Here is a 27,507-nt window from a genome sequence, read left to right as displayed (position 1 = left end):
AATTTGACATTCGATTTTTGTCTTTAGTAAATCTCTTTAATCAAAATGGAAAGGAAATGCCAAATCCCTAGAAAATCAAACTTGAACTTTTGTAAATATACCCCCAGATGCTGATTCTTAAAGAATAAAATATTGTGTAAGAAAATTCCCAGCAATAGCAGAGGCCCTCAAAAGTATCTCAATTGGTTTTCCGACTTCAGTTTTCCATTAATTTCTTTCCCTGTTCATACAATACATAAACTTTTCCATAATACTGTATCTTTCAGACTTACTGTACATCAGTGCTTGTTACTGTATTTGATTCAACATAACTGTACTGTGTAAGGGCACCAGGAGTTAACAAAAGATAAATGCACTCAGGCTTCTCTGGGGGCCTGGGCCTGTAAGGAGGTACAGCCATCCCACAAAACAACCCAACCTCCCTGACCCCCCTCAGATGCTACAGCTACACTCTCCTCAGCAGGCTCTGCAAAAGGCCCAGATGGGGTGTGGCTACTCCCCACAGATGCCCCTCCCTCTTTGTGCCAGGTCCTGGAATTCTTAGCAGCCCTGCTGGTGTATATTCAGACACCAGCTTTGTGTTGTATCCAAGGCCAACTAAATTAAAAATTACCTGCTCATAACAAAATATGAATGAAAAGCAGAGACGTAAATTAGGCTGCAGATGGAAATGTACAACCCAATAAATTAAAATCTAATAGTGGAAACCTGCCCCCTGTAAAGGTTACATTCACCAGTGAGTATAAGCTGCATGTCCATTGTGACAGCACCAGCCCAGCAGTGGTCCTGGAAAGTGAGTATAAATTTAAGTGTTCGTCTATTTTTGAAAACTGATCAATGTGGTGTAAAGATTGTGATACCTATTATATTCTAACTGTCTCACAGCTCATCTGTGGAAAATACACGTGAAGAGGTGTTACTTCATCTTCATCCCAAAGGTAGGTATACACTCTCAGATTATGAGACATTAATATTGCCAGGAGACTGGGAGAATCAGTATGGTACATATACAAGCTCAGCTTTAGGACTGTTAGTAGTACAATATTTTGCATGTTTTTGCTGTAAAAATGTTAAGGGGTGTATTAGACCTGTGAGGCCAGCCTGTGACTCTTGAAACACATTCGACTATCTGAACTTGTAAATGTAACTCCCAGTTGCTGGAGATATCCGGATGATAGGTCGACAGTACTAAGTCGGCAGTCAATAGGTCGACCACTGTTGGTTGAAATGCATTAGGTCGACATGGACAACATTTTAACACTGACAAAAGGTAGAGGTGTCAATGGTCTACACAGGAAAGGTCGACAGAGTTTTAAAAAAAAATGCATTTCCAACTTTTTCATTCTGTGAATAGTAACCACAGCTGAGCCATGCAAAGGGACATGGTACACTAATTGGGGTTCCCAGCCATTTTACGGAGAAAACAACACCAATCATATCAACCATTTCCTTTGTTGACCTTTACCGTGTTGACCTTTTGTCAATGTAAACCTTTTTCCTACGTTGTGCCAGTCAACCTTTTGGGGATGACCTAGACACTGTCTACCTTTTTCAGTTCAACCCATTGATCCGTAACCATGGTGTTCTGGGTGCCGGCAGGAGCAGATTATTTCCCAGCTGGCTGCACCCAATCTGATTTATTTCCTACTTTGATATAATGAATAAGGGGGAGATGTAACAAGCATTGGAGAGATAAAGCCTCCCTCTTGTCATTTGTCTAGCACAGTCAGGGGCAAACTTGGATGGAAAACTAGCCCGGAAAATTCTAAAGCAGTCCTAAATGGGGGTGGGGTGGGGGGACTGTGGACTGGGTAGGGTCCGTACAGTAATGAGATTTGATGGGCAAATGGGAAGGTCAGAGGAGCATGTCATGAGGTCTGGGGGGCATGTGGGAAGATCGGAGAGGCATGTAGAGAGGTCTGTGGGGAAAGGAGGGAGGACTTATGTGCCTGTAATGGGAATGTGGTGATGTCTGATGGCATGTGGTGAATTTGAAGGGCATTATGAGGACACAGGGTCTAATTCACATCTGATCGCAGCAGCAAATTTGTTAGCTAATGGGCAAAACCATGTGCACTGCAGGGAGGGGGCAGATATAATATGTGCATAGAGAGTTAGATTTGGGTGGGTTATTTTGTTTCTGTGCAGGGTAAATACTGGCTGCTTTATTTTTACACTGCAATTTAGATTTCAGTTTGAACACATCCCACCCAAATCTAACTATCTCTGCACATGTTATATCTGCCCCAACTGCAGTGCACATAGGCCCTCATTCCGAGTTGTTTGCTCGCTAGCTGCTTTTAGCAGCAGTGCGCACGAAAGGCCGCCGCCCTCTGGGAGTGTATCTTAGTTTAGCAGAAGTGCGACCGAAAGGTTAGCAGAAGTGCGCGTCAAAATTTTCATGCAGTTTCTGAGCAGCTTCAGACCTACTCCTTCATTGCGATCACCTCAGTCAGTTTAGTTCCTGCTTTGACGTCACAAACACGCCCTGCGTTCGGCCAGCCACTCCCCCGTTTCCCCAGGCACGCCTGCGTTTTCTCCTGACACGCCTGCGTTTTTTAGCACACTCCCGGAAAATGGTCAGTTACCACCCAGAAACACCCACTTCCTGTCAATCACTCACCGATCAACACAGCGACAGAAATGTGTCACTCGCCCTTGTGTAAAACTGCATAGTTTTGTGTGAAAGTACTTCGCACGTGCGTACTGCGGCCCGTACACATGCGCAGAAATGCCGCTTTTTCACCTAATCGCCGTGTTGCGACCGAAAGCAGCTAGCGAACAACTCGGAATGAGGGCCATAGGGCCTAATTCAGATCTGATCACAGCAGCAAATTTGTTAGGTAATGGGCAAAACCATGTGCACTGCAGGGGGTGCAGATATAACATGTGTAGAGAGTTAGATTTGGGTGGGGTGTGTTCAAACTGAAACTAAATTGCAGTGTAAAAACAAAGCAGCCAGTATTTACCCTGCACAGAAACAATATAAACTAGAGATGAGCGGGTTCGGTTTCTCTGAAACCGAACCCGCACGAACTTCATGTTTTTTTCACGGGTCCGAGCAGACTCGGATCCTCCCGCCTTGCTCGGTTAACCCGAGCGCGCCCGAACGTCATCATGACGCTGTCGGATTCTCGCGAGACTCGGATTCTATATAAGGAGCCGCGCGTCGCCGCCATTTTCACACGTGCATTGAGATTGATAGGGAGAGGACGTGGCTGGCGTCCTCTCCATTAGAAATTAGATTAGAAGAGAGAGAGAGATTGTGCAGAGTCAGACAGAGTTTACCACAGTGACCAGTGCAGTTGTTGTTAGTTAACTTTTATTTATTTTAATATAATATATCCGTTCTCTGCTATATCCGTTCTCTGCCTGAAAAAAAACGATACACAGCAGCAGCCAGTCACACAGTGTGACTCAGTCTGTGTGCACTCAGCTCAGCCCAGTGTGCTGCACATCAATGTATAAAAGGCAAAGCTTATAATAATTGTGGGGGAGACTGGGGAGCACTGCAGGTTGTTATAGCAGGAGCCCCCAGGAGTACATAATATTATATTAATTTAAAATTAAACAGTGCACACTTTTGCTGCAGGAGTGCCACTGCCAGTGTGACTAGTGGTGACCAGTGCCTGACCACCAGTATAGTAGTATATTGTTGTATGTATTGTATACTATCTCTTTATCAACCAGTCTATATTAGCAGCAGACACAGTACAGTGCGGTAGTTCACGGCTGTGGCAACCTCTGTGTCGGCAGTCGGAACTCGGCAGGCAGTCCGTCCATCCATAATTGTATTACAATATATACCACCTAACCGTGGTATTTTTTTTTCTTTCTTTATACCGTCGTCATAGTGTCATACTAGTTGTTACGAGTATACTACTATCTCTTTATCAACCAGTGTACAGTGCGGTAGTTCACGGCTGTGGCTACCTCTGTGTCGGCAGTCGGCAGGCAGTCCGCCCATCCATAATTGTATTATTATTATAATATATACCACCTAACCGTGGTTTTTTTTTCATTCTTTATACCGTCATAGTGTCATACTAGTTGTTACGAGTATACTACTATCTCTTTATCAACCAGTGTACAGTGCGGTAGTTCACGGCTGTGGCTACCTCTGTGTCGGCAGTCGGCAGGCAGTCCGTCCATCCATAATTGTATTATTATTATAATATATACCACCTAACCGTGGTTTTTTTTTCATTCTTTATACCGTCGTCATAGTGTCATACTAGTTGTTACGAGTATACTACTATCTCTTTATCAACCAGTGTACAGTGCGGTAGTTCACGGCTGTGGCTACCTCTGTGTCGGCAGTCGGCAGGCAGTCCGTCCATCCATAATTGTATTATTATTATAATATATACCACCTAACCGTGGTTTTTTTTTCATTCTTTATACCGTCGTCATAGTGTCATACTAGTTGTTACGAGTATACTACTATCTCTTTATCAACCAGTGTACAGTGCGGTAGTTCACGGCTGTGGCTACCTCTGTGTCGGCAGTCGGCAGGCAGTCCGTCCATCCATAATTGTATTATTATTATAATATATACCACCTAACCGTGGTTTTTTTTTCATTCTTTATACCGTCGTCATAGTGTCATACTAGTTGTTACGAGTATACTACTATCTCTTTATCAACCAGTGTACAGTGCGGTAGTTCACGGCTGTGGCTACCTCTGTGTCGGCAGTCGGCAGGCAGTCCGTCCATCCATAATTGTATTATTATTATAATATATACCACCTAACTGTGGTATTTTTTTTTCTTTCTTTATACCGTCGTCATAGTGTCATACTAGTTGTTACGAGTATACTACTATCTCTTTATCAACCAGTGTACAGTGCGGTAGTTCACGGCTGTGGCTACCTCTGTGTCGGCAGTCGGCAGGCAGTCCGTCCATCCATAATTGTATTATTATTATAATATATACCACCTAACCGTGGTTTTTTTTTCATTCTTTATACCGTCGTCATAGTGTCATACTAGTTGTTACGAGTATACTACTATCTCTTTATCAACCAGTGTACAGTGCGGTAGTTCACGGCTGTGGCTACCTCTGTGTCGGCAGTCGGCAGGCAGTCCGTCCATCCATAATTGTATTATTATTATAATATATACCACCTAACCGTGGTTTTTTTTTCATTCTTTATACCGTCGTCATAGTGTCATACTAGTTGTTACGAGTATACTACTATCTCTTTATCAACCAGTGTACAGTGCGGTAGTTCACGGCTGTGGCTACCTCTGTGTCGGCAGTCGGCAGGCAGTCCGTCCATCCATAATTGTATTATTATTATAATATATACCACCTAACCGTGGTTTTTTTTTCATTCTTTATACCGTCGTCATAGTGTCATACTAGTTGTTACGAGTATACTACTATCTCTTTATCAACCAGTGTACAGTGCGGTAGTTCACGGCTGTGGCTACCTCTGTGTCGGCAGTCGGCAGGCAGTCCGTCCATCCATAATTGTATTATTATTATAATATATACCACCTAACCGTGGTTTTTTTTTCATTCTTTATACCGTCGTCATAGTGTCATACTAGTTGTTACGAGTATACTACTATCTCTTTATCAACCAGTGTACAGTGCGGTAGTTCACGGCTGTGGCTACCTCTGTGTCGGCAGTCGGCAGGCAGTCCGTCCATCCATAATTGTATTATTATTATAATATATACCACCTAACCGTGGTTTTTTTTTCATTCTTTATACCGTCGTCATAGTGTCATACTAGTTGTTACGAGTATACTACTATCTCTTTATCAACCAGTGTACAGTGCGGTAGTTCACGGCTGTGGCTACCTCTGTGTCGGCAGTCGGCAGGCAGTCCGTCCATCCATAATTGTATTATTATTATAATATATACCACCTAACCGTGGTTTTTTTATACCACCTAACCGTGGCAGTCCGTCCATAATTGTATACTAGTATCCAATCCATCCATCTCCATTGTTTACCTGAGGTGCCTTTTAGTTCTGCCTATAAAATATGGAGAACAAAAAAGTTGAGGTTCCAAAATTAGGGAAAGATCAAGATCCACTTCCACCTCGTGCTGAAGCTGCTGCCACTAGTCATGGCCGAGACGATGAAATGCCAGCAACGTCGTCTGCCAAGGCCGATGCCCAATGTCATAGTACAGAGCATGTCAAATCCAAAACACCAAATATCAGAAAAAAAAGGACTCCAAAACCTAAAATAAAATTGTCGGAGGAGAAGCGTAAACTTGCCAATATGCCATTTACCACACGGAGTGGCAAGGAACGGCTGAGGCCCTGGCCTATGTTCATGGCTAGTGGTTCAGCTTCACATGAGGATGGAAGCATTCAGCCTCTCGCTAGAAAACTGAAAAGACTCAAGCTGGCAAAAGCACCGCAAAGAACTGTGCGTTCTTTGAAATCCCAAATCCACAAGGAGAGTCCAATTGTGTCGTTTGCGATGCCTGACCTTCCCAACACTGGACGTGAAGAGCATGCGCCTTCCACTATTTGCATGCCCCCTGCAAGTGCTGGAAGGAGCACCCGCAGTCCAGTTCCTGATAGTCAGATTGAAGATGTCAGTGTTGAAGTACACCAGGATGAGGAGGATATGGGTGTTGCTGGCGCTGGGGAGGAAATTGACCAGGAGGATTCTGATGGTGAGGTGGTTTGTTTAAGTCAGGCACCCGGGGAGACACCTGTTGTCCGTGGGAGGAATATGGCCGTTGACATGCCAGGTGAAAATACCAAAAAAATCAGCTCTTCGGTGTGGAGGTATTTCACCAGAAATGCGGACAACAGGTGTCAAGCCGTGTGTTCCCTTTGTCAAGCTGTAATAAGTAGGGGTAAGGACGTTAACCACCTCGGAACATCCTCCCTTATACGTCACCTGCAGCGCATTCATAATAAGTCAGTGACAAGTTCAAAAACTTTGGGTGACAGCGGAAGCAGTCCACTGACCAGTAAATCCCTTCCTCTTGTAACCAAGCTCACGCAAACCACCCCACCAACTCCCTCAGTGTCAATTTCCTCCTTCCCCAGGAATGCCAATAGTCCTGCAGGCCATGTCACTGGCAAGTCTGACGAGTCCTCTCCTGCCTGGGATTCCTCCGATGCATCCTTGCGTGTAACGCCTACTGCTGCTGGCGCTGCTGTTGTTGCCGCTGGGAGTCGATGGTCATCCCAGAGGGGAAGTCGTAAGCCCACTTGTACTACTTCCAGTAAGCAATTGACTGTTCAACAGTCCTTTGCGAGGAAGATGAAATATCACAGCAGTCATCCTACTGCAAAGCGGATAACTGAGTCCTTGACAACTATGTTGGTGTTAGACGTGCGTCCGGTATCCGCCGTTAGTTCACAGGGAACTAGACAATTTATTGAGGCAGTGTGCCCCCGTTACCAAATACCATCTAGGTTCCACTTCTCTAGGCAGACGATACCGAGAATGTACACGGACGTCAGAAAAAGACTCACCAGTGTCCTAAAAAATGCAGTTGTACCCAATGTCCACTTAACCACGGACATGTGGACAAGTGGAGCAGGGCAGGGTCAGGACTATATGACTGTGACAGCCCACTGGGTAGATGTATGGACTCCCGCCGCAAGAACAGCAGCGGCGGCACCAGTAGCAGCATCTCGCAAACGCCAACTCTTTCCTAGGCAGGCTACGCTTTGTATCACCGCTTTCCAGAATACGCACACAGCTGAAAACCTCTTACGGCAACTGAGGAAGATCATCGCGGAATGGCTTACCCCAATTGGACTCTCCTGTGGATTTGTGGCATCGGACAACGCCAGCAATATTGTGTGTGCATTAAATATGGGCAAATTCCAGCACGTCCCATGTTTTGCACATACCTTGAATTTGGTGGTGCAGAATTTTTTAAAAAACGACAGGGGCGTGCAAGAGATGCTGTCGGTGGCCAGAAAAATTGCGGGACACTTTCGGCGTACAGGCACCATGTACAGAAGACTGGAGCACCACCAAAAACTACTGAACCTGCCCTGCCATCATCTGAAGCAAGAAGTGGTAACGAGGTGGAATTCAACCCTCTATATGCTTCAGAGGTTGGAGGAGCAGCAAAAGGCCATTCAAGCCTATACAATTGAGCACGATATAGGAGATGGAATGCACCTGTCTCAAGTGCAGTGGAGAATGATTTCAACGTTGTGCAAGGTTCTGATGCCCTTTGAACTTGCCACACGTGAAGTCAGTTCAGACACTGCCAGCCTGAGTCAGGTCATTCCCCTCATCAGGCTTTTGCAGAAGAAGCTGGAGGCATTGAAGAAGGAGCTAACACGGAGCGATTCCGCTAGGCATGTGGGACTTGTGGATGCAGCCCTTAATTCGCTTAACAAGGATTCACGGGTGGTCAATCTGTTGAAATCAGAGCACTACATTTTGGCCACCGTGCTCGATCCTAGATTTAAAGCCTACCTTGGATCTCTCTTTCCGGCAGACACAGGTCTGCTGGGGTTGAAAGACCTGCTGGTGACAAAATTGTCAAGTCAAGCGGAACGCGACCTGTCAACATCTCCTCCTTCACATTCTCCCGCAACTGGGGGTGCGAGGAAAAGGCTCAGAATTCCGAGCCCACCCGCTGGCGGTGATGCAGGGCAGTCTGGAGCGACTGCTGATGCTGACATCTGGTCCGGACTGAAGGACCTGACAACGATTACGGACATGTCGTCTACTGTCACTGCATATGATTCTCTCAACATTGATAGAATGGTGGAGGATTATATGAGTGACCGCATCCAAGTAGGCACGTCACACAGTCCGTACTTATACTGGCAGGAAAAAGAGGCAATTTGGAGGCCCTTGCACAAACTGGCTTTATTCTACCTAAGTTGCCCTCCCACAAGTGTGTACTCCGAAAGAGTGTTTAGTGCCGCCGCTCACCTTGTCAGCAATCGGCGTACGAGGTTACATCCAGAAAATGTGGAGAAGATGATGTTCATTAAAATGAATTATAATCAATTCCTCCGCGGAGACATTGACCAGCAGCAATTGCCTCCACAAAGTACACAGGGAGCTGAGATGGTGGATTCCAGTGGGGACGAATTGATAATCTGTGAGGAGGGGGATGTACACGGTGATATATCGGAGGGTGAAGATGAGGTGGACATCTTGCCTCTGTAGAGCCAGTTTGTGCAAGGAGAGATTAATTGCTTCTTTTTTGGGGGGGGTCCAAACCAACCCGTCATATCAGTCACAGTCGTGTGGCAGACCCTGTCACTGAAATGATGGGTTGGTTAAAGTGTGCATGTCCTGTTTTGTTTATACAACATAAGGGTGGGTGGGAGGGCCCAAGGATAATTCCATCTTGCACCTCTTTTTTCTTTTCTTTTTCTTTGCATCATGTGCTGATTGGGGAGGGTTTTTTGGAAGGGACATCCTGCGTGACACTGCAGTGCCACTCCTAGATGGGCCCGGTGTTTGTGTCGGCCACTAGGGTCGCTAATCTTACTCACACAGCTACCTCATTGCGCCTCTTTTTTTCTTTGCGTCATGTGCTGTTTGGGGAGGGTTTTTTGGAAGGGACATCCTGCGTGACACTGCAGTGCCACTCCTAGATGTGCCCGGTGTTTGTGTCGGCCACTAGGGTCGCTAATCTTACTCACACAGTCAGCTACCTCATTGCGCCTCTTTTTTTCTTTGCGTCATGTGCTGTTTGGGGAGGGTTTTTTGGAAGGGCCATCCTGCGTGACACTGCAGTGCCACTCCTAGATGGGCCCGGTGTTTGTGTCGGCCACTAGGGTCGCTAATCTTACTCACACAGCTACCTCATTGCGCCTCTTTTTTTCTTTGCGTCATGTGCTGTTTGGGGAGGGTTTTTTGGAAGGGACATCCTGCGTGACACTGCAGTGCCACTCCTAGATGGGCCCGGTGTTTGTGTCGGCCACTAGGGTCGCTTATCTTTCTCACACAGCTACCTCATTGCGCCTCTTTTTTTCTTTGCGTCATGTGCTGTTTGGGGAGGGTTTTTTGGAAGGGACATCCTGCGTGACACTGCAGTGCCACTCCTAGATGGGCCCGGTGTTTGTGTCGGCCACTAGGGTCGCTTATCTTTCTCACACAGTCAGCTACCTCATTGCGCCTCTTTTTTTCTTTGCGTCATGTGCTGTTTGGGGAGGGTTTTTTGGAAGGGACATCCTGCGTGACACTGCAGTGCCACTCCTAGATGGGCCCGGTGTTTGTGTCGGCCACTAGGGTCGCTTATCTTTCTCACACAGTCAGCTACCTCATTGCGCCTCTTTTTTTTCTTTGCGTCATGTGCTGTTTGGGGAGGGTTTTTTGGAAGGGACATCCTGCGTGACACTGCAGTGCCACTCCTAGATGGGCCCGGTGTTTGTGTCGGCCACTAGGGTCGCTTATCTTTCTCACACAGTCAGCTACCTCATTGCGCCTCTTTTTTTCTTTGCGTCATGTGCTGTTTGGGGAGGGTTTTTTGGAAGGGACATCCTGCGTGACACTGCAGTGCCACTCCTAGATGGGCCCGGTGTTTGTGTCGGCCACTAGGGTCGCTAATCTTACTCACACAGCTACCTCATTGCGCCTCTTTTTTTCTTTGCGTCATGTGCTGTTTGGGGAGGGTTTTTTGGAAGGGACATCCTGCGTGACACTGCAGTGCCACTCCTAGATGGGCCCGGTGTTTGTGTCGGCCACTAGGGTCGCTTATCTTACTCACACAGCGACCTCGGTGCAAATTTTAGGACTAAAAATAATATTGTGAGGTGTGATGTGTTCAGAATAGGCTGAAAATGAGTGTAAATTATGTTTTTTGAGGTTAATAATACTTTGGGATCAAAATTACCCCCAAATTCTATGATTTAAGCTGTTTTTTAGGGTTTTTTGAAAAAAACACCCGAATCCAAAACACACCCGAATCCGACAAAAAAAATTCGGTGAGGTTTTGCCAAAACGCGGTCGAACCCAAAACACGGCCGCGGAACCGAACCCAAAACCAAAACACAAAACCCGAAAAATTTCCGGCGCTCATCTCTAATATAAACCACCCAAATCTGCAGTGCACATGGTTTTGCCCATTAGCTAACAAATTTGCTGCTGCGATCAGATCTGAATTAAACCCAAAGTTCTCTGTTATTTATATTGTAGAGATTTTTGTTGGCTCTTAGCCATGGCCTGTGCTAGGGTGTTCAGCGCCCCCTGCAAACTATAAATTTGCGCTCTCCCATTTTCCTTTGGGGCACGCCGGGAAAAGGGGTGTGGTCTCACAAGTAAGGGGCATGGCCACACAATAGTACCCCATTTAAAATTACGCCACAATGTAGCACAATTTTATTCATCTTATACGTAATGCCCCACCCATTGTAGTAGTAGCGTCCTTATATGTAATGCACCCCAGTAGTAGTAGCATCCTTAAACAGAATGCCCCCCCAGTAGTAGTAGCATCCTTATACATAATATGCCCCCCCAGTAGTAGTAACATCCTTATACATAATGCACCCACAGTAGTAGTAGCGTCCTTATACGTAGTGCACCCCCAGTAGTAGATGCTTCCTTATACGTAATGCCCCCCCCAGTAGTATTAGCGTCCTTATACGTAGTGCACCCCCAGTAGTAGAAGCATCCTCATACGTAATTCCCCCCTAGTAGTAGTAGCGCTCTTATAGGTAATGCTCCCCCAGTAGTAGCATCCTTATACGTAATGCCTTCCCCCCCAGTAGTAGTAGCATTGTTATACGTAATGCCCACCCCCAGTAATAGTAGCGTCCTTATCAGGGCCGGTGCAAGGGTGTTCGGCGCCTCCCTACAAACTATACATTTGCGCCCTCCCTCCCATACTTAATAAAGGGACAGAGCGCCCCGAAGTCGCACACCGCAAGAAGCGTGTGGGGTGTGGCCACACAATAGTACCAATTCAAATTACTCCACAAAGTAGCACAATCTTGTTCACATTACACCGCACATTGGGGGTCATTCCGACCCGTTTGCACGCAGCGGTTCTTCGCTGCGGTGCGAATGGGTCGGAACTGCGCATGCACGCCGGATGCATTGAGCACGTGCGTCATTGCCTGGCGACGGCCGTCGCTGGGAAGCAACGCCGCCAGCGAGAAATGTGATCACATCGGCGATCGCAAGAAGACGGACAGGCAGGAGGCGTTCTGGGGCAGATACTCACCGTTTTCCAGGCGTGGTGAGTCCAACGCAGGTGGATCCAGGCGTTTGGAGGGCGGATGTCTGACGTCACAGACGGGAACATCATCGTTGGATCCGTCGCACTGGTCAGTAGCTGCAGGGCTGGTCTTGTTTTGCTTTAAACTTTTTTAGTATAGCAGGGCTGCACTACGCTATGCTAAAATACACTCCCCCCATAGATATGAGATAGATAGATAGATAGATAGATAGATAGATAGATAGATAGATAGATAGATAGTAGGGATGTGCACTTGAAATTTTTCGGGTTTTGTGTTTTGGTTTTGGGTTCGGTTCCGCGGCCGTGTTTTGGGTTCGACCGCGTTTTGGCAAAACCTCACCGAATTTTTTTTGTCGGATTCGGGTGTGTTTTGGATTCGGGTGTTTTTTTCAAAAAACCCTAAAAAACAGCTTAAATCATAGAATTTGGGGGTCATTTTGATCCCAAAGAATTATTAACCTCAAAAACCATAATTTCCACTCATTTTCAGTCTATTCTGAATACCTCACACCTCACAATATTATTTTTAGTCCTAAAATTTGCACCGAGGTCGATGGATGACTAAGCTAAGCGACCCTAGTGGCCGACACAAACACCTGGCCCATCTAGGAGTGGCACTGCAGTGTCACGCAGGATGGCCCTTCCAAAAAACACTCCCCAAACAGCACATGACGCAAAGAAGAAAAAAAGAGGCGCAATGAGGTAGCTGTGTGAGTAAGCTAAGCGACCCTAGTGGCCGACACAAACACCTGGCCCATCTAGGAGTGACACTGCAGTGTCACGCAGGATGGCCCTTCCAAAAAACACTCTCCAAACAGCACATGACGCAAAGAAGAAAAAAAGAGGCGCAATGAGGTAGCTGTGTGAGTAAGCTAAGCGACCCTAGTGGCCGACACAAACACCTGGCCCATCTAGGAGTGGCACTGCAGTGTCACGCAGGATGGCCCTTCCAAAAAACACTCCCCAAACAGCACATGACGCAAAGAAGAAAAAAAGAGGCGCAATGAGGTAGCTGTGTGAGTAAGCTAAGCGACCCTAGTGGCCGACACAAACACCTGGCCCATCTAGGAGTGGCACTGCAGTGTCACGCAGGATGGCCCTTCCAAAAAACACTCCCCAAACAGCACATGACGCAAAGAAGAAAAAAAGAGGCGCAATGAGGTAGCTGTGTGAGTAAGCTAAGCGACCCTAGTGGCCGACACAAACACCTGGCCCATCTAGGAGTGGCACTGCAGTGTCACGCAGGATGGCCCTTCCAAAAAACACTCCCCAAACAGCACATGACGCAAAGAAGAAAAAAAGAGGCGCAATGAGGTAGCTGTGTGAGTAAGATAAGCGACCCTAGTGGCCGACACAAACACCTGGCCCATCTAGGAGTGGCACTGCAGTGTCACGCAGGATGGCCCTTCCAAAAAACACTCCCCAAACAGCACATGACGCAAAGAAGAAAAAAAGAGGCGCAATGAGGTAGCTGTGTGAGTAAGCTAAGCGACCCTAGTGGCCGACACAAACACCTGGCCCATCTAGGAGTGGCACTGCAGTGTCACGCAGGATGGCCCTTCCAAAAAACACTCCCCAAACAGCACATGACGCAAAGAAGAAAAAAAGAGGCGCAATTAGGTAGCTGTGTGAGTAAGCTAAGCGACCCTAGTGGCCGACACAAACACCTGGCCCATCTAGGAGTGGCACTGCAGTGTCACGCAGGATGGCCCTTCCAAAAAACACTCCCCAAACAGCACATGACGCAAAGAAGAAAAAAAGAGGCGCAATGAGGTAGCTGTGTGAGTAAGATAAGCGACCCTAGTGGCCGACACAAACACCTGGCCCATCTAGGAGTGGCACTGCAGTGTCACGCAGGATGGCCCTTCCAAAAAACACTCCCCAAACAGCACATGACGCAAAGAAGAAAAAAAGAGGCGCAATGAGGTAGCTGTGTGAGTAAGCTAAGCGACCCTAGTGGCCGACACAAACACCTGGCCCATCTAGGAGTGGCACTGCAGTGTCACGCAGGATGGCCCTTCCAAAAAACACTCCCCAAACAGCACATGACGCAAAGAAGAAAAAAAGAGGCGCAATGAGGTAGCTGTGTGAGTAAGATAAGCGACCCTAGTGGCCGACACAAACACCTGGCCCATCTAGGAGTGGCACTGCAGTGTCACGCAGGATGGCCCTTCCAAAAAACACTCCCCAAACAGCACATGACGCAAATAAAAATGAAAGAAAAAAGAGGTGCAAGATGGAATTGTCCTTGGGCCCTCCCACCCACCCTTATGTTGTATAAACAGGACATGCACACTTTAACCAACCCATCATTTCAGTGACAGGGTCTGCCACACGACTGTGACTGAAATGACGGGTTGGTTTGGACCCCCACCGAAAAAGAAGCAATTAATCTCTCCTTGCACAAACTGGCTCTACAGAGGCAAGATGTCCACCTCATCATCATCCTCCGATATATCACCGTGTACATCCCGCTCCTCACAGATTATCAATTCGTCCCCACTGGAATCCACCATCTCAGCTCCCTGTGTACTTTGTGGAGGCAATTGCTGCTGGTCAATGTCTCCACGGAGGAATTGATTATAATTCATTTTAATGAACATCATCTTCTCCACATTTTCTGGAAGTAACCTCGTACGCAGATTGCTGACAAGGTGAGCGGCGGCACTAAACACTCTTTCGGAGTACACACTTGTGGGAGGGCAACTTAGGTAGAATAAAGCCAGTTTGTTCAAGGGCCTCCAAATTGCCTCTTTTTCATGCCAGTATAAGTACGGACTGTCTGACGTGCCTACTTGGATGCGGTCACTCATATAATCCTCCACCATTCTTTCAATGGTGAGAGAATCATATGCAGTGACAGTAGACGACATGTCCGTAATCGTTGTCAGGTCCTTCAGTCCGGACCAGATGTCAGCATCAGCAGTCGCTCCAGACTGCCCTGCATCACCGCCAGCGGGTGGGCTCGGAATTCTGAGCCTTTTCCTCGCACCCCCAGTTGCGGGAGAATGTGAAGGAGGAGATGTTGACAGGTCGCGTTCCGCTTGACTTGACAATTTTGTCACCAGCAGGTCTTTGAACCCCAGCAGACTTGTGTCTGCCGGAAAGAGAGATCCAAGGTAGGTTTTAAATCTAGGATCGAGCACGGTGGCCAAAATGTAGTGCTCTGATTTCAACAGATTGACCACCCGTGAATCCTTGTTAAGCGAATTAAGGGCTCCATCCACAAGTCCCACATGCCTAGCGGAATCGCTCCCTTTTAGCTCCTCCTTCAATGCCTCCAGCTTCTTCTGCAAAAGCCTGATGAGGGGAATGACCTGACTCAGGCTGGCAGTGTCTGAACTGACTTCACGTGTGGCAAGTTCAAAAGGTTGCAGAACCTTGCACAACGTTGAAATCATTCTCCACTGCGCTTGAGACAGGTACATTCCACCTCCTATATCGTGCTCAATTGTATAGGCTTGAATGGCCTTTTGCTGCTCCTCCAACCTCTGAAGCATATAGAGGGTTGAATTCCACCTCGTTACCACTTCTTGCTTCAGATGATGGCAGGGCAGGTTCAGGCGTTTTTGGTGGTGCTCCAGTCTTCTGTACGTGGTGCCTGTACGCCGAAAGTGTCCCGCAATTCTTCTGGCCACCGACAGCATCTCTTGCACGCCCCTGTCGTTTTTTAAAAAATTCTGCACCACCAAATTCAAGGTATGTGCAAAACATGGGACGTGCTGGAATTTGCCCATATTTAATGCACACACAATATTGCTGGCGTTGTCCGATGCCACAAATCCACAGGAGAGTCCAATTGGGGTAAGCCATTCCGCGATGATCTTCCTCAGTTGCCGTAAGAGGTTTTCAGCTGTGTGCGTATTCTGGAAAGCGGTGATACAAAGCGTAGCCTGCCTAGGAAAGAGTTGGCGTTTGCGAGATGCTGCTACTGGTGCCGCCGCTGCTGTTCTTGCGGCGGGAGTCCATACATCTACCCAGTGGGCTGTCACAGTCATATAGTCCTGACCCTGCCCTGCTCCACTTGTCCACATGTCCGTGGTTAAGTGGACATTGGGTACAACTGCATTTTTTAGGACACTGGTGAGTCTTTTTCTGACGTCCGTGTACATTCTCGGTATCGCCTGCCTAGAGAAGTGGAACCTAGATGGTATTTGGTAACGGGGGCACACTGCCTCAAGAAATTGTCTAGTTCCCTGTGAACTAACGGCGGATACCGGACGCACGTCTAACACCAACATAGTTGTCAAGGCCTCAGTTATCCGCTTTGCAACAGGATGACTGCTGTGATATTTCATCTTCCTCGCAAAGGACTGTTGGACAGTCAATTGCTTGGTGGAAGTAGTAAAAGTGGGCTTACGACTTCCCCTCTGGGATGACCATCGACTCCCAGCAGCAACAACAGCAGCGCCAGCAGCAGTAGGCGTTACACGCAAGGATGCATCGGAGGAATCCCAGGCAGGAGAGGACTCGTCAGAATTGCCAGTGACATGGCATGCAGGACTATTGGCATTCCTGGGGAAGGAGGAAATTGACACTGAGGGAGTTGGTGGGGTGGTTTGCGTGAGCTTGGTTACAAGAGGAAGGGATTTACTGGTTAGTGGACTGCTTCCGCTGTCGCTCAAAGTTTTTGAACTTGTCACTGACTTATTATGAATGCGCTGCAGGTGACGTATAAGGGAGGATGTTCCGAGGTGGTTAACGTCCTTACCCCTACTTATTACAGCTTGACAAAGGCAACACACGGCTTGACAAATGTTGTCCGCATTTCTGGTGAAATACTTCCACACCGAAGAGCTGATTTTTTTGGTATTTTCACCAGGCATGTCAACGGCCCTATTCCTCCCACGGACAACAGATGTCTCCCCGGGTGCCTGACTTAAACAAACCACCTCACCATCAGAATCCTCCTTGTCAATTTCCTCCCCAGCGCCAGCAACACCCATATCCTCCTCATCCTGGTGTACTTCAACACTGACATCTTCAATCTGACTATCAGGAACTGGACTGCGGGTGCTCCTTGCAGCACTTGCAGGGGGCGTGCAAATGGTGGAAGGCGCATGCTCTTCATGTCCAGTGTTGGGAAGGTCAGGCATCGCAACCGACACAATTGGACTCTCCTTGTGGATTTGGGATTTCGAAGAACGCACAGTTCTTTGCGATGCTTTTGCCAGCTTGAGTCTTTTCAGTTTTCTAGCGAGAGGCTGAGTGCTTCCATCCTCATGTGAAGCTGAACCACTAGCCATGAACATAGGCCAGGGCCTCAGCCGTTCCTTGCCACTCCGTGTGGTAAATGGCATATTGGCAAGTTTACGCTTCTCCTCCGACAATTTTATTTTAGATTTTGGAGTCCTTTTTTTACTGATATTTGGTGTTTTGGATTTTACATGCTCTGTACTATGACATTGGGCATCGGCCTTGGCAGACGACGTTGCTGGCATTTCATCGTCTCGGCCATGACTAGTGGCAGCAGCTTCAGCACGAGGTGGAAGTGGATCTTGATCTTTCCCTAATTTTGGAACCTCAACATTTTTGTTCTCCATATTTTAATAGGCACAACTAAAAGGCACCTCAGGTAAACAATGGAGATGGATGGATACTAGTATACTTATGGATGGACGAGCGACTGCCGACACAGAGGTAGCTACAGCCGTGGACTACCGTACTGTGTCTGCTGCTAATATAGACTGGATGATAAGGAGATGAAATTAATATATATATATATATATATATATATATATAATATCACTAGTACTGCAGCCGGACAGGTATATATATTTATTATGTAATGACTGATGACGGACCTGCTGGACACTGTCAGCTCAGCAGCACCGCAGACTGCTACAGTAAGCTACTATAGTAGTATGTATAAAGAAGAAAGAAAAAAAAAAAAACCACGGGTAGGTGGTATACAATTATGGATGGACGAGCGACTGCCGACACAGAGGTAGCTACAGCCGTGGACTACCGTACTGTGTCTGCTGCTAATATAGACTGGATGATAAGGAGATGAAATTAATATATATATATATATATATAATATCACTAGTACTGCAGCCGGACAGGTATATATATTTATTATGTAATGACTGATGACGGACCTGCTGGACACTGTCAGCTCAGCAGCACCGCAGACTGCTACAGTAAGCTACTATAGTAGTATGTATAAAGAAGAAAGAAAAAAAAAAACCACGGGTAGGTGGTATACAATTATGGATGGACGAGCGACTGCCGACACAGAGGTAGCTACAGCCGTGGACTACCGTACTGTGTCTGCTGCTAATATAGACTGGATGATAAGGAGATGAAATCAATATATATATATATATATATATATATATATATAATATCACTAGTACTGCAGCCGGACAGGTATATATATTTATTATGTAATGACTGATGACGGACCTGCTGGACACTGTCAGCTCAGCAGCACCGCAGACTGCTACAGTAAGCTACTATAGTAGTATGTATAAAGAAGAAAGAAAAAAAAAAAACCACGGGTAGGTGGTATACAATTATGGATGGACGAGCGACTGCCGACACAGAGGTAGCTACAGCCGTGGACTACCGTACTGTGTCTGCTGCTAATATAGACTGGATGATAATGAGATGAAATCAATATATATATATATATATATAATATCACTAGTACTGCAACCTGTGTCAGGTGACTAGTATGCCTTTAAAAGCCACTCGATATGTGGCAGGCATACATTAAACCTAGTGGGCATATTTGCAGTTATATTATATGTGATACAGTTGCCAGGTTTTAATTCTTTAGGCTTTGTGATAGTGTAGGACCTGCATGAAGGTGGGGTACCTTGAAAATCGGTATGCAGGCTTCCGTGCATTGGCCAATCCACCAACTAAACCCCCATCATTTATTTATTGATGTTGTGAGGACAAGTGAGCTTGCTATGGTGAGTGCTGAATTCTCTATTTCGTATGTATTTGGGTAGGTGGCCATGGGCTGCATGCACCCCACCCTATGAGTGGTGAGTGCAGACACTGCACCCCGCTTCTGGGGTGGCGAGTGCTGTGGTTTTCTATATTTGTTTGTATATATATATATATATATATAATATCACTAGTACTGCAGCCGGACAGGTATATACATTTATTATGTAATGACTGATGACGGACCTGCTGGACACTGTCAGCTCAGCAGCACCGCAGACTGCTACAGTAAGCTACTATAGTAGTATGTATAAAGAAGAAAGAAAAAGAAAAAACCACGGGTAGGTGGTATACAATATTATATATATATTATATACAATTTTATATATATATATATATATATATATATATTAAACTGGTGGTGACTGGTGGTCAGGTCACTGGTCACACTATCAGCAACTTGCAAGTAGTACTCCTAAGCAGACAATCACAATATATATTATACTGGTGGTCAGTGTGGTCACAATGGCAGTGTGGCACTCTGGCAGCAAAAGTGTGCACTGTACGTTATATGTACTCCTGAGTCCTGCTCTCAGACTCTAACTGCTCCCCACTGTCAGTGTCTCCCCCACAAGTCAGATAATATACAGTCACACTATCTATCACTTCAGCAAGTAACTAGTACTCCTCCTAATGCTCCCCAAAATTACTACTGTGTCTCTCTCTACTGTCTCACTCTCTTCTCTATAAACGGAGAGGACGCCAGCCACGTCCTCTCCCTATGAATCTCAATGCACGTGTGAAAATGGCGGCGACGCGCGGCTCCTTATATAGAATCCGAGTCTCGCGATAGAATCCGAGCCTCGCGAGAATCCGACAGCGGGATGATGACGTTCGGGCGCGCTCGGGTTAACCGAGCAAGGCGGGAAGATCTGAGTCGCTCGGCCCCGTGTAAAAAAACATGGAGTTCGGGCGGGTTCGGATTCCGAGGAACCGAACCCGCTCATCCCTAATAGATAGACACATAGATAAATAGATAGATAATAGACAGACAGATAGATAGATAGATAGATAGATAGGCAGACAGACAATCACACGTAAAAAGAAAACTCACTTTAGTTCCTCTGTACTGGTCCCGGGCAGTCTCACTTTTGTTTCGGAGTCCTGTCAGGTGATGAGATGGGGGCATCTAGTGGCTCCTGGCAGTACTGCAGTCAGCAGTAACTGCAGCTCTCTGCTCCCGAAGCCGTCCTTTGTTGGTCCCGTCCCCACACCTCCTCCTGCTAGCGTCACTGCGCTGACACAGGACGGGAGGAGGTGACATCAGCAGCAGGGCTGGAGTGGGGGGACTAGAATATCCGTGATCCAGGCTGCCAGCTGCCGCTGCTTGTACAGTGACAGGCGCAGCGACAGCCGACAACAACAGCGCACAGTGAAGGGATGCAGAGCAGGAAGAGCGCCTCTCCTGCCTGGCGCCTACCTGCACTGCATCCCTTCGCTGAGCGGGTTCCGCCGGCTCTGGTCCTTATACATAATGCCCCCAAGTAGTAGCAGCTTCCTTATACGTAATGTGCCCCCAGTAGTAGTACCGTCCGTATACATAATGCCCCCCCATTAGTAGTAGCGTCCTTACACGTAATGGCCCCCCCAGTAGTAGCATTGTTATACGTAATGTCCCTCTTGTAGTAGTAGCGTCCTTATACCTTAATGCCCACCGCAGTAGTAATAGCGTCCTTACATGTAATGCCCCCCCCCCCAGTAGTAGCGTCGTTATACAGATGTGTCCTCACACATCTTGGCTGTGGGAGGCTGCTTACTGTGGTGTTGTCGCGATATATACTCCCCCAGCCACTCGCTTTCCAAGGTTTTGCAAATAGTCGCGCTTGTTTTGTTCATACGTTTGTAAATCCAGTCATCAGGACACAGAGACATGTGAGTTCACTGCTGTGCTGTTTATTCTCTCACCAACTCCAGGCACACTGCACATTGGACCACCCACTTCCCAGCATCCCCCTGGTCCCAGGGACCATCACTGAAGATTCAGGCTTACACAGATTAGTAAGGGAGTGTCTACAAATATTAAGCATTCTAATACACTAACATCACATCCTCTTTTCTTTAAAGATAAGCCCTGTACGCTTCAATGTAACAATTAACAACGTCATATTAAGAACATCATCTAACACGCTTCAATGAGTCTCTCAGGTCTGCGTATTACCCTTTTGAGTCTTTCATACACAGTCTGTGTTTCATCGACCATGTTGGACCTTTCTAGAATCGTGGTTTGTTCACCATTATCAGGATCATCATACATGTCAGATGAAGGGTATTCTTCAGTCATGTTGTCTTCATTATGGTTAGGTTGAGATCTTAAATCCACCCGATTTCTTACTTCCGTTCCATGCTCTGTACGTATAGTATAGGATCTTTGTGCTACTTGTGCCTGCACAATACCTTTCTGCACCCAAATACCTTTCTCGTGATCTCTGAGACGGACTTGGTCACCCGATTTTAGATCAGATAAGCTTTTTGCTCGCCTGTCATGGAACAGTTTCTGTTTCGCCTGTTGACGCTCCTTACTCAGTCTGACAAACGCTGAGTTATGTGTATTAAGCAGTTCATCATGTATCGGGAGATTTGCTCTAATCCTCCTTCCCATCAGCATTTGTGCAGGAGAAAGTCCATTCTGTAAAGGTGTACTGCGGTAGATTAAAAGACTTTTGTAGAAATCTTCTTTACCTTCTTGAGCTTTTTTCATGAGACTCTTTACAGTTTTTACAGAACTTTCCACCAACCCATTTGAGCGTGGATAGTGGGGACTTGACGTAGTATGGACAAATTCCCACTCATCAGCAAATTGTCTAGATTCAGCACTGGAAAACTGAGGACCATTGTCAGTGAACACCTCCATAGGCACACCATGCCTTGCAAAGATTGACTTCATGTAATTGATTACGGCTTTACTAGTAGTTGTATGTAGTGTCTTCACCTCAGGGTAGTTAGAGTAATAATCAGTCACGACAATGTACGTTTTCCCATTACAATCAAACAAATCTGCGCCAACTTTCTGGTACGGTCTCTCTGGCACTGCGTGAGGACTCAGTGGCTCGACTTGTTGTTTCGGTCTATACGTAAGACATAATTCACATGTAGCGTTAGTCTGTGCTATGTCTTGGTTCATTCTTGGCCAATACATAACTTCACGTGCTCTCCGCTTACATTTTTCTTCTCCTAAGTGGCCTTCATGTATCTTGCACAGCATAGTTTTTCTTAGTCGTGCAGGTATTACAAACCTATTGCCTTTGTAAATAATACCATCGACAACTGTAAGGTCACTGCGGTACATCCAATAATCATGGATAGACAGCGGGCACGCATGTTTTTCTGCTGGCCAACCTTTCAGAATGATATCTTTCAACACTTTCATTGTGTCATCTGTCTCAGTTTCTTTCCTAATCTGTTCTTGTCTTGCAAGAGACACTGGTAGAGAAGCTACGATCAAATTAACATAGGCTTCTACCTCTTCATCCATCAGACTTTTGGAACCTTGACTTTTGTCCATAGCACGAGAAAGTGTATCAGCAATGTACATGTATTTGCCGAGAAGCAAGTGTACATCATATTTCTGTAGTCTGATAAGCATTCATTGAATTCTCATTGGACAGTCATGTAATGGTTTAGTCATGATAGCTACAAATGGCTTGTGGTCAGTTTCCACTGTAAATGTTTGACCATACACAAACTGATGAAATCGCTCACATGCATATGTGATCGCTAGAAGTTCTTTTTCTATCTGAGCATACCTTGTTTCAGCACTTGTCAGTGCTCTTGATGCATAGATTACTGGTTGCCATGTATCCTCATGTTCTTGTAACAGCACTGAGCCTAGGCCAAATTGCGAAGCATCTGCTGAAATTCTTATTCTTTTCGCTGGATCAAAGAATTTTAGCACTGGTTGCTCTGTAATGATCTGTTTCAAGTTTTGCCAACTTTCTTCTTGTTCATGTGACCACATCCACTCGTTATCTTTGTCCAACAATCATCTAAGAGAGGCTGTTCATTCAGAGAGTTGAGAAATAAACTTTCCTAAGTAAGTAATCATTCCTAGGAATCTTCTGACGTCGTCTTTGTTGTTAGGATGTTCCATGTTCACTATGGCTGATATTTTCCTTGGGTCTGGTTTTACACCTTGATCCGAGACCACGTCGCCCATAAAGGTAAGTGTATTCACGCCAAATTCATACTTGTCCTTGTTTAGCTTTAGATTCACTTTCTTGACAAGTTCCATTACTTGTCTCAATCTAGAATCATGTTCTTCCTTTGTAGATCCCCAGACAATAATGTCATCCATCATTGTTTCAACACATGGAATATGTTCAAAAATCATGTGTATTTTTTGTGATATACTTCTGGAGCAGACAATATTCCATATGGTAGTCGAAGAAATCTGTATCGACCTTCTGGTGTATTAAATGTACAAAGCTTTGAGCTGGCCTCATCTAGCTTCATTTGCCAGAATCCTGAAGATGCGTCCAATTTACTGAACCATTTTGCTCCCGCAAATTGCGACATGATTTCATCTCTGGTTGGTAGTTTGAAATGTTCTCGTTTAATAGCTTTGTTTAAATCTCTGGGGTCTAGACATATTCTGAGTTGTCCATTTTCTTTTCAACAATTACTAAGGAGCTTACCCATTCAGTAGGCTCATCAACTTTCTGTATCACACCCAAGGCTTCCATGCGATTTAACTCTTGTTTCAGTTTTTCTCTCAGCGCAAACGGCATATTTCTACAGGGGTGTATCACTGAAGAAACTTGCGTGTCTATATTTATTTTATGCTCTCCAGGCAAACAACCTAGACCTTCAAACAAGTCTCTGTAATCTGTAAACATCGATTTGCAGTCATCTTCTACTTGTGATGTCACCATAAAAACTTTCTTTAGCAAGCTTAGTTTCTCACAGGAACTTAATCCTAGAATCGGTTGCACATTTTTATCCACAATCAGTAGAGATGTTTTAAACTGTTGTCCCTTATATTTCAGTGTCACTAAGCATGTACCTTTCACAGGAATTTCCTCCCCAGTGTACCCTGTAACTTTCACTTTGGCTGGATGAATTTTAGGTTTTACTCTAAAAGTCTTATAGTCTTGAAACAATATTAAATTCACCTGCGCGCCAGTATCAAGCTTAAAGGGAATGACAATCACGTTCACAGTTAAAGGGACAATCCATTCTTTCTTATCTGCACTGCAAAGTTCAATGCAATCCACAAAGAATTCCTCTGTTTAACAGCATGCACATTGGTTGTTTCACTTTTGATTTTACAGCATTTGGCAAAGTGATTAAGTCTACCACATTTCATGCAGGTTTTACCATAAGCAGGGCACATTTTAGGATTGTGAGCATTTTCACATCTACTACACATTTCCTTATTATACTGTGGCTTAGACTGCTTCATTCTTGAGAATGGAGGTTTGCATGGCTCTGTTTTCTGCACTACATGCACATCAGCTTCCTTGTGTAACTTTTTGGCTTGAAATCTAGTTATTTCTGCAGATCTACACATAGTCACTGCCTTGTCTAGTGTTAGGTCTTGCTCTCTCAGCAGTCTCTCTCTGAGTCCATTATCAGGTATTCCACAGACAATACGATCTCTTATCAGTGATTCCTTTAAATTACCAAACTCACAGGTTTTACTGAGTGATTGCAGCTCTGTAACATACTGATCAAATCCATCTACAGACTTCTGATCACATGTGAAAAACTTATATCTTTCATATGTCACATTTTTCCTTGGCACAAAGTAATCTTCAAACTTTTGCATTATAGAAGATAGCACCATATTCTGCCCCTCATCAAACTGAAAACTATTATAAATGTCCAGCACATCCTCTCCTATCACATGGAGGAAAATGTATGCCTTCGTTTTGTCAGCCTCTGAATCAGCTCCACATGCAGCAAGATATATATTAAACCTTTGCTTAAATCTTTTCCAGTTTTCAGACAAGTTACCAGACATCAGCATGCCGGTTGGAGGAGCTAGTTTATCCATGGTTACTCACTGTTTGAAGATAGGAGCACACGGCAGGCTTTGTAGACACAGAGTATCACAGCCACAGACTTCTGCAGGATTCTTTCACACTCTGAGAGCACTAGCAGTCCAAGTTATACTTCTTCTGACACCATGTTTTGTTCATACGTTTGTAAATCCAGTCATCAGGACACAGAGACATGTGAGTTCACTGCTGTGCTGTTTATTCCCTCACCAACTCCAGGCACACTGCACACTGGACCACCCACTTCCCAGCATCCCCCTGGTCCCAGGGACCATCACAGAAGATTCAGGCTTACACAGATTAGTCTACAAATATTAAACATTCTAATACACTAACATCACAGCGCTAGCACTGAGAGGTATTAAAAACTAGGGGTATGGGGAGCATTTACCCACTACTCCTGCTGACTGAGCTCCCCCTTACTTTTCCAGGTAGTGGGAGCATCGTTACCTGCGTATGCAACACATACACGTATATTCTGCGTACGCACACTCCAGCAATGCATCCGCCACTCCCCAGTATGCCAAGAATAGCAGCCAGCGAGCAATGTTATAAGAGGATACATCTGTACGTAATGCCCCTCCCCCAGTAGTAGCGTCCATAAAGCGTGTACCTCACACACACACACACACACACACACACACACACACAATTCACACATATATACACACACATACACACCCACCATACACACACACACACACACACACACACACACACACACACACACATTTCTCTCTCACCCTCCACTTACCTAAGCCACTGTAATTACTCTCCAGTCTCCCTCTGTACAGCAGCCTGGTCCGTGTAGCTCCGCCCCCTTATGTCCCATTTAGCTCTGCCCCCTTCCATTCCGTGTAGCTCCGCCCCCTCCTCTGATATGTACACAGCCGCTGTCACACAGGTGATGGGAGGGCAGTAGGCGTTTCATGCTGCCGGCGCCGCTGCCTGTCATACACAGTGACAGGCACAGCAGCTGGCAGCAGCAGCAGGGGGGACAGGACGACGCAGCAGCAGGGAAGGGATGAAGAGCAGGGGGAGCGCCTCTCCGTCCCAGCGCCTCCCTGCACTGCATCCCTTCGCTGAACGGGTAGCGCCGGGCCTGCTCTTAGACACTTAACTGACAATTTTGTTTTTTGAAAAAACACTCAAATTGTCATGGCAACCAATCAGCATTGAAGTAACATTCAGAATTTGCATACTATATAATTGTACGGAGCAGCTCATTGGTTGCCATGGGCACCTTCACCACTGGCTGTCTTCTCCGCACTTTTCACTGCTTCATGAATAGACCCCTAAATTAGGTGAAAAATATGTTTTTAAACTTATCCAAAATGATTGTACTTAAAAATATATATATATATATATATATATATATATATATATATATATTTGTAAAAAAAAACAAAAAAAATGTGTTTTTTTTTTAAACATCAAAACAGCGGATCAGCACCATTGCAACATTGGGAACATCCCGACCATCATGACGTTGATTTTCCCAGAGGCTGCTGATCTGAGCAGCCGCCAGGTACACAATGGAGGGCTGGGGTTTTAATATTCATTTCTCCTGCGGCTGCTATTGTCTGCAGCTAATGGGTGGGGGTCCTGCTGTGCTGAACAATCAGCAGTGATCGGCAGCACGGCAGACACTGTGGTAGGGTACAGGTAAGAAGAGCATCCAGGAGGTCCCTCTAAGAGCAGCAGCTGTGGGAATATTCTCTTCCTGCAGCCACCCACACTGTGTATTTGACTGGTTGCATCATTTGGTACCAGATCAGATAACGCACTGCCCGGTGTGGTCGCAAACGATACGACCATGCCAGGCAAGTGGTTAAGGGGAGATTTATCAAATATTCCAGAGAGGTACAGTGGAGAAATTGCAATCAACTTGTATCTGTCATTTATTTAGCACAGTATATATAAATGGCAGAAACTGTTTGATATATCCCCACTTAGGGGTAAATTTACTAAAATGGGAATTATATTTAAGATGTGATGTTGCCCATAGCAACCAATCAGAATCTACTTCTCATTTATCTAGTACTTTCTAGAACAGGGATGGGGAACCTCCGGCCCTCAGGCCGTATAATGCCCGCAAAGACAATTGCTCCGGCCCGGCCAGCCGCTGCTGTGTGTGTCAGGGGAGGAGAGCGCAGCGTGCGCCTCTCCTGCCCCTTTGTGCTCAGTCCGGCAGCAGCAGCATGTGTCATCTACAGGGAGGAGAGCGCAGCTATGTCCGGCAGCGGCGTGTAGGATCTCAAACTAGCCGCCGGTTCGTGAGACAATCAGGAGCGGCCGCTGCCGGTCCGCGAGTTCTGATTGGCTCACAAACAGGCGCCCGACATAGCTGCGCTCTCCTCCCTGCCTGGCCCCTGACAGCTGAGACACGCCGCCGCCGGACTGAG

The 27,507-nt window shown here is 46.1% G+C and overlaps 1 protein-coding gene across 1 annotated transcript in view; it reads left to right on the top strand.

Annotated features, from left to right (window-relative positions):
• The first annotated feature begins 888 nt into the window (after nt 1-888).
• Nucleotides 889-27,507, top strand: part of TESPA1 (thymocyte expressed, positive selection associated 1) — a 43,871-nt gene continuing 17,252 nt past the window's right edge. The window contains exon 1 of the mRNA XM_063957072.1: nt 889-938. The gene's annotated coding sequence lies outside the window, so the exon portion shown is untranslated. The remainder of the gene's footprint in view (nt 939-27,507) is intronic.

This window comes from Pseudophryne corroboree, chromosome 2 (genome assembly GCF_028390025.1).
Source record: "Pseudophryne corroboree isolate aPseCor3 chromosome 2, aPseCor3.hap2, whole genome shotgun sequence".
NCBI lineage: Eukaryota > Metazoa > Chordata > Amphibia > Anura > Myobatrachidae > Pseudophryne > Pseudophryne corroboree.
This window is presented reverse-complemented; position numbering and strand designations above follow the sequence as displayed.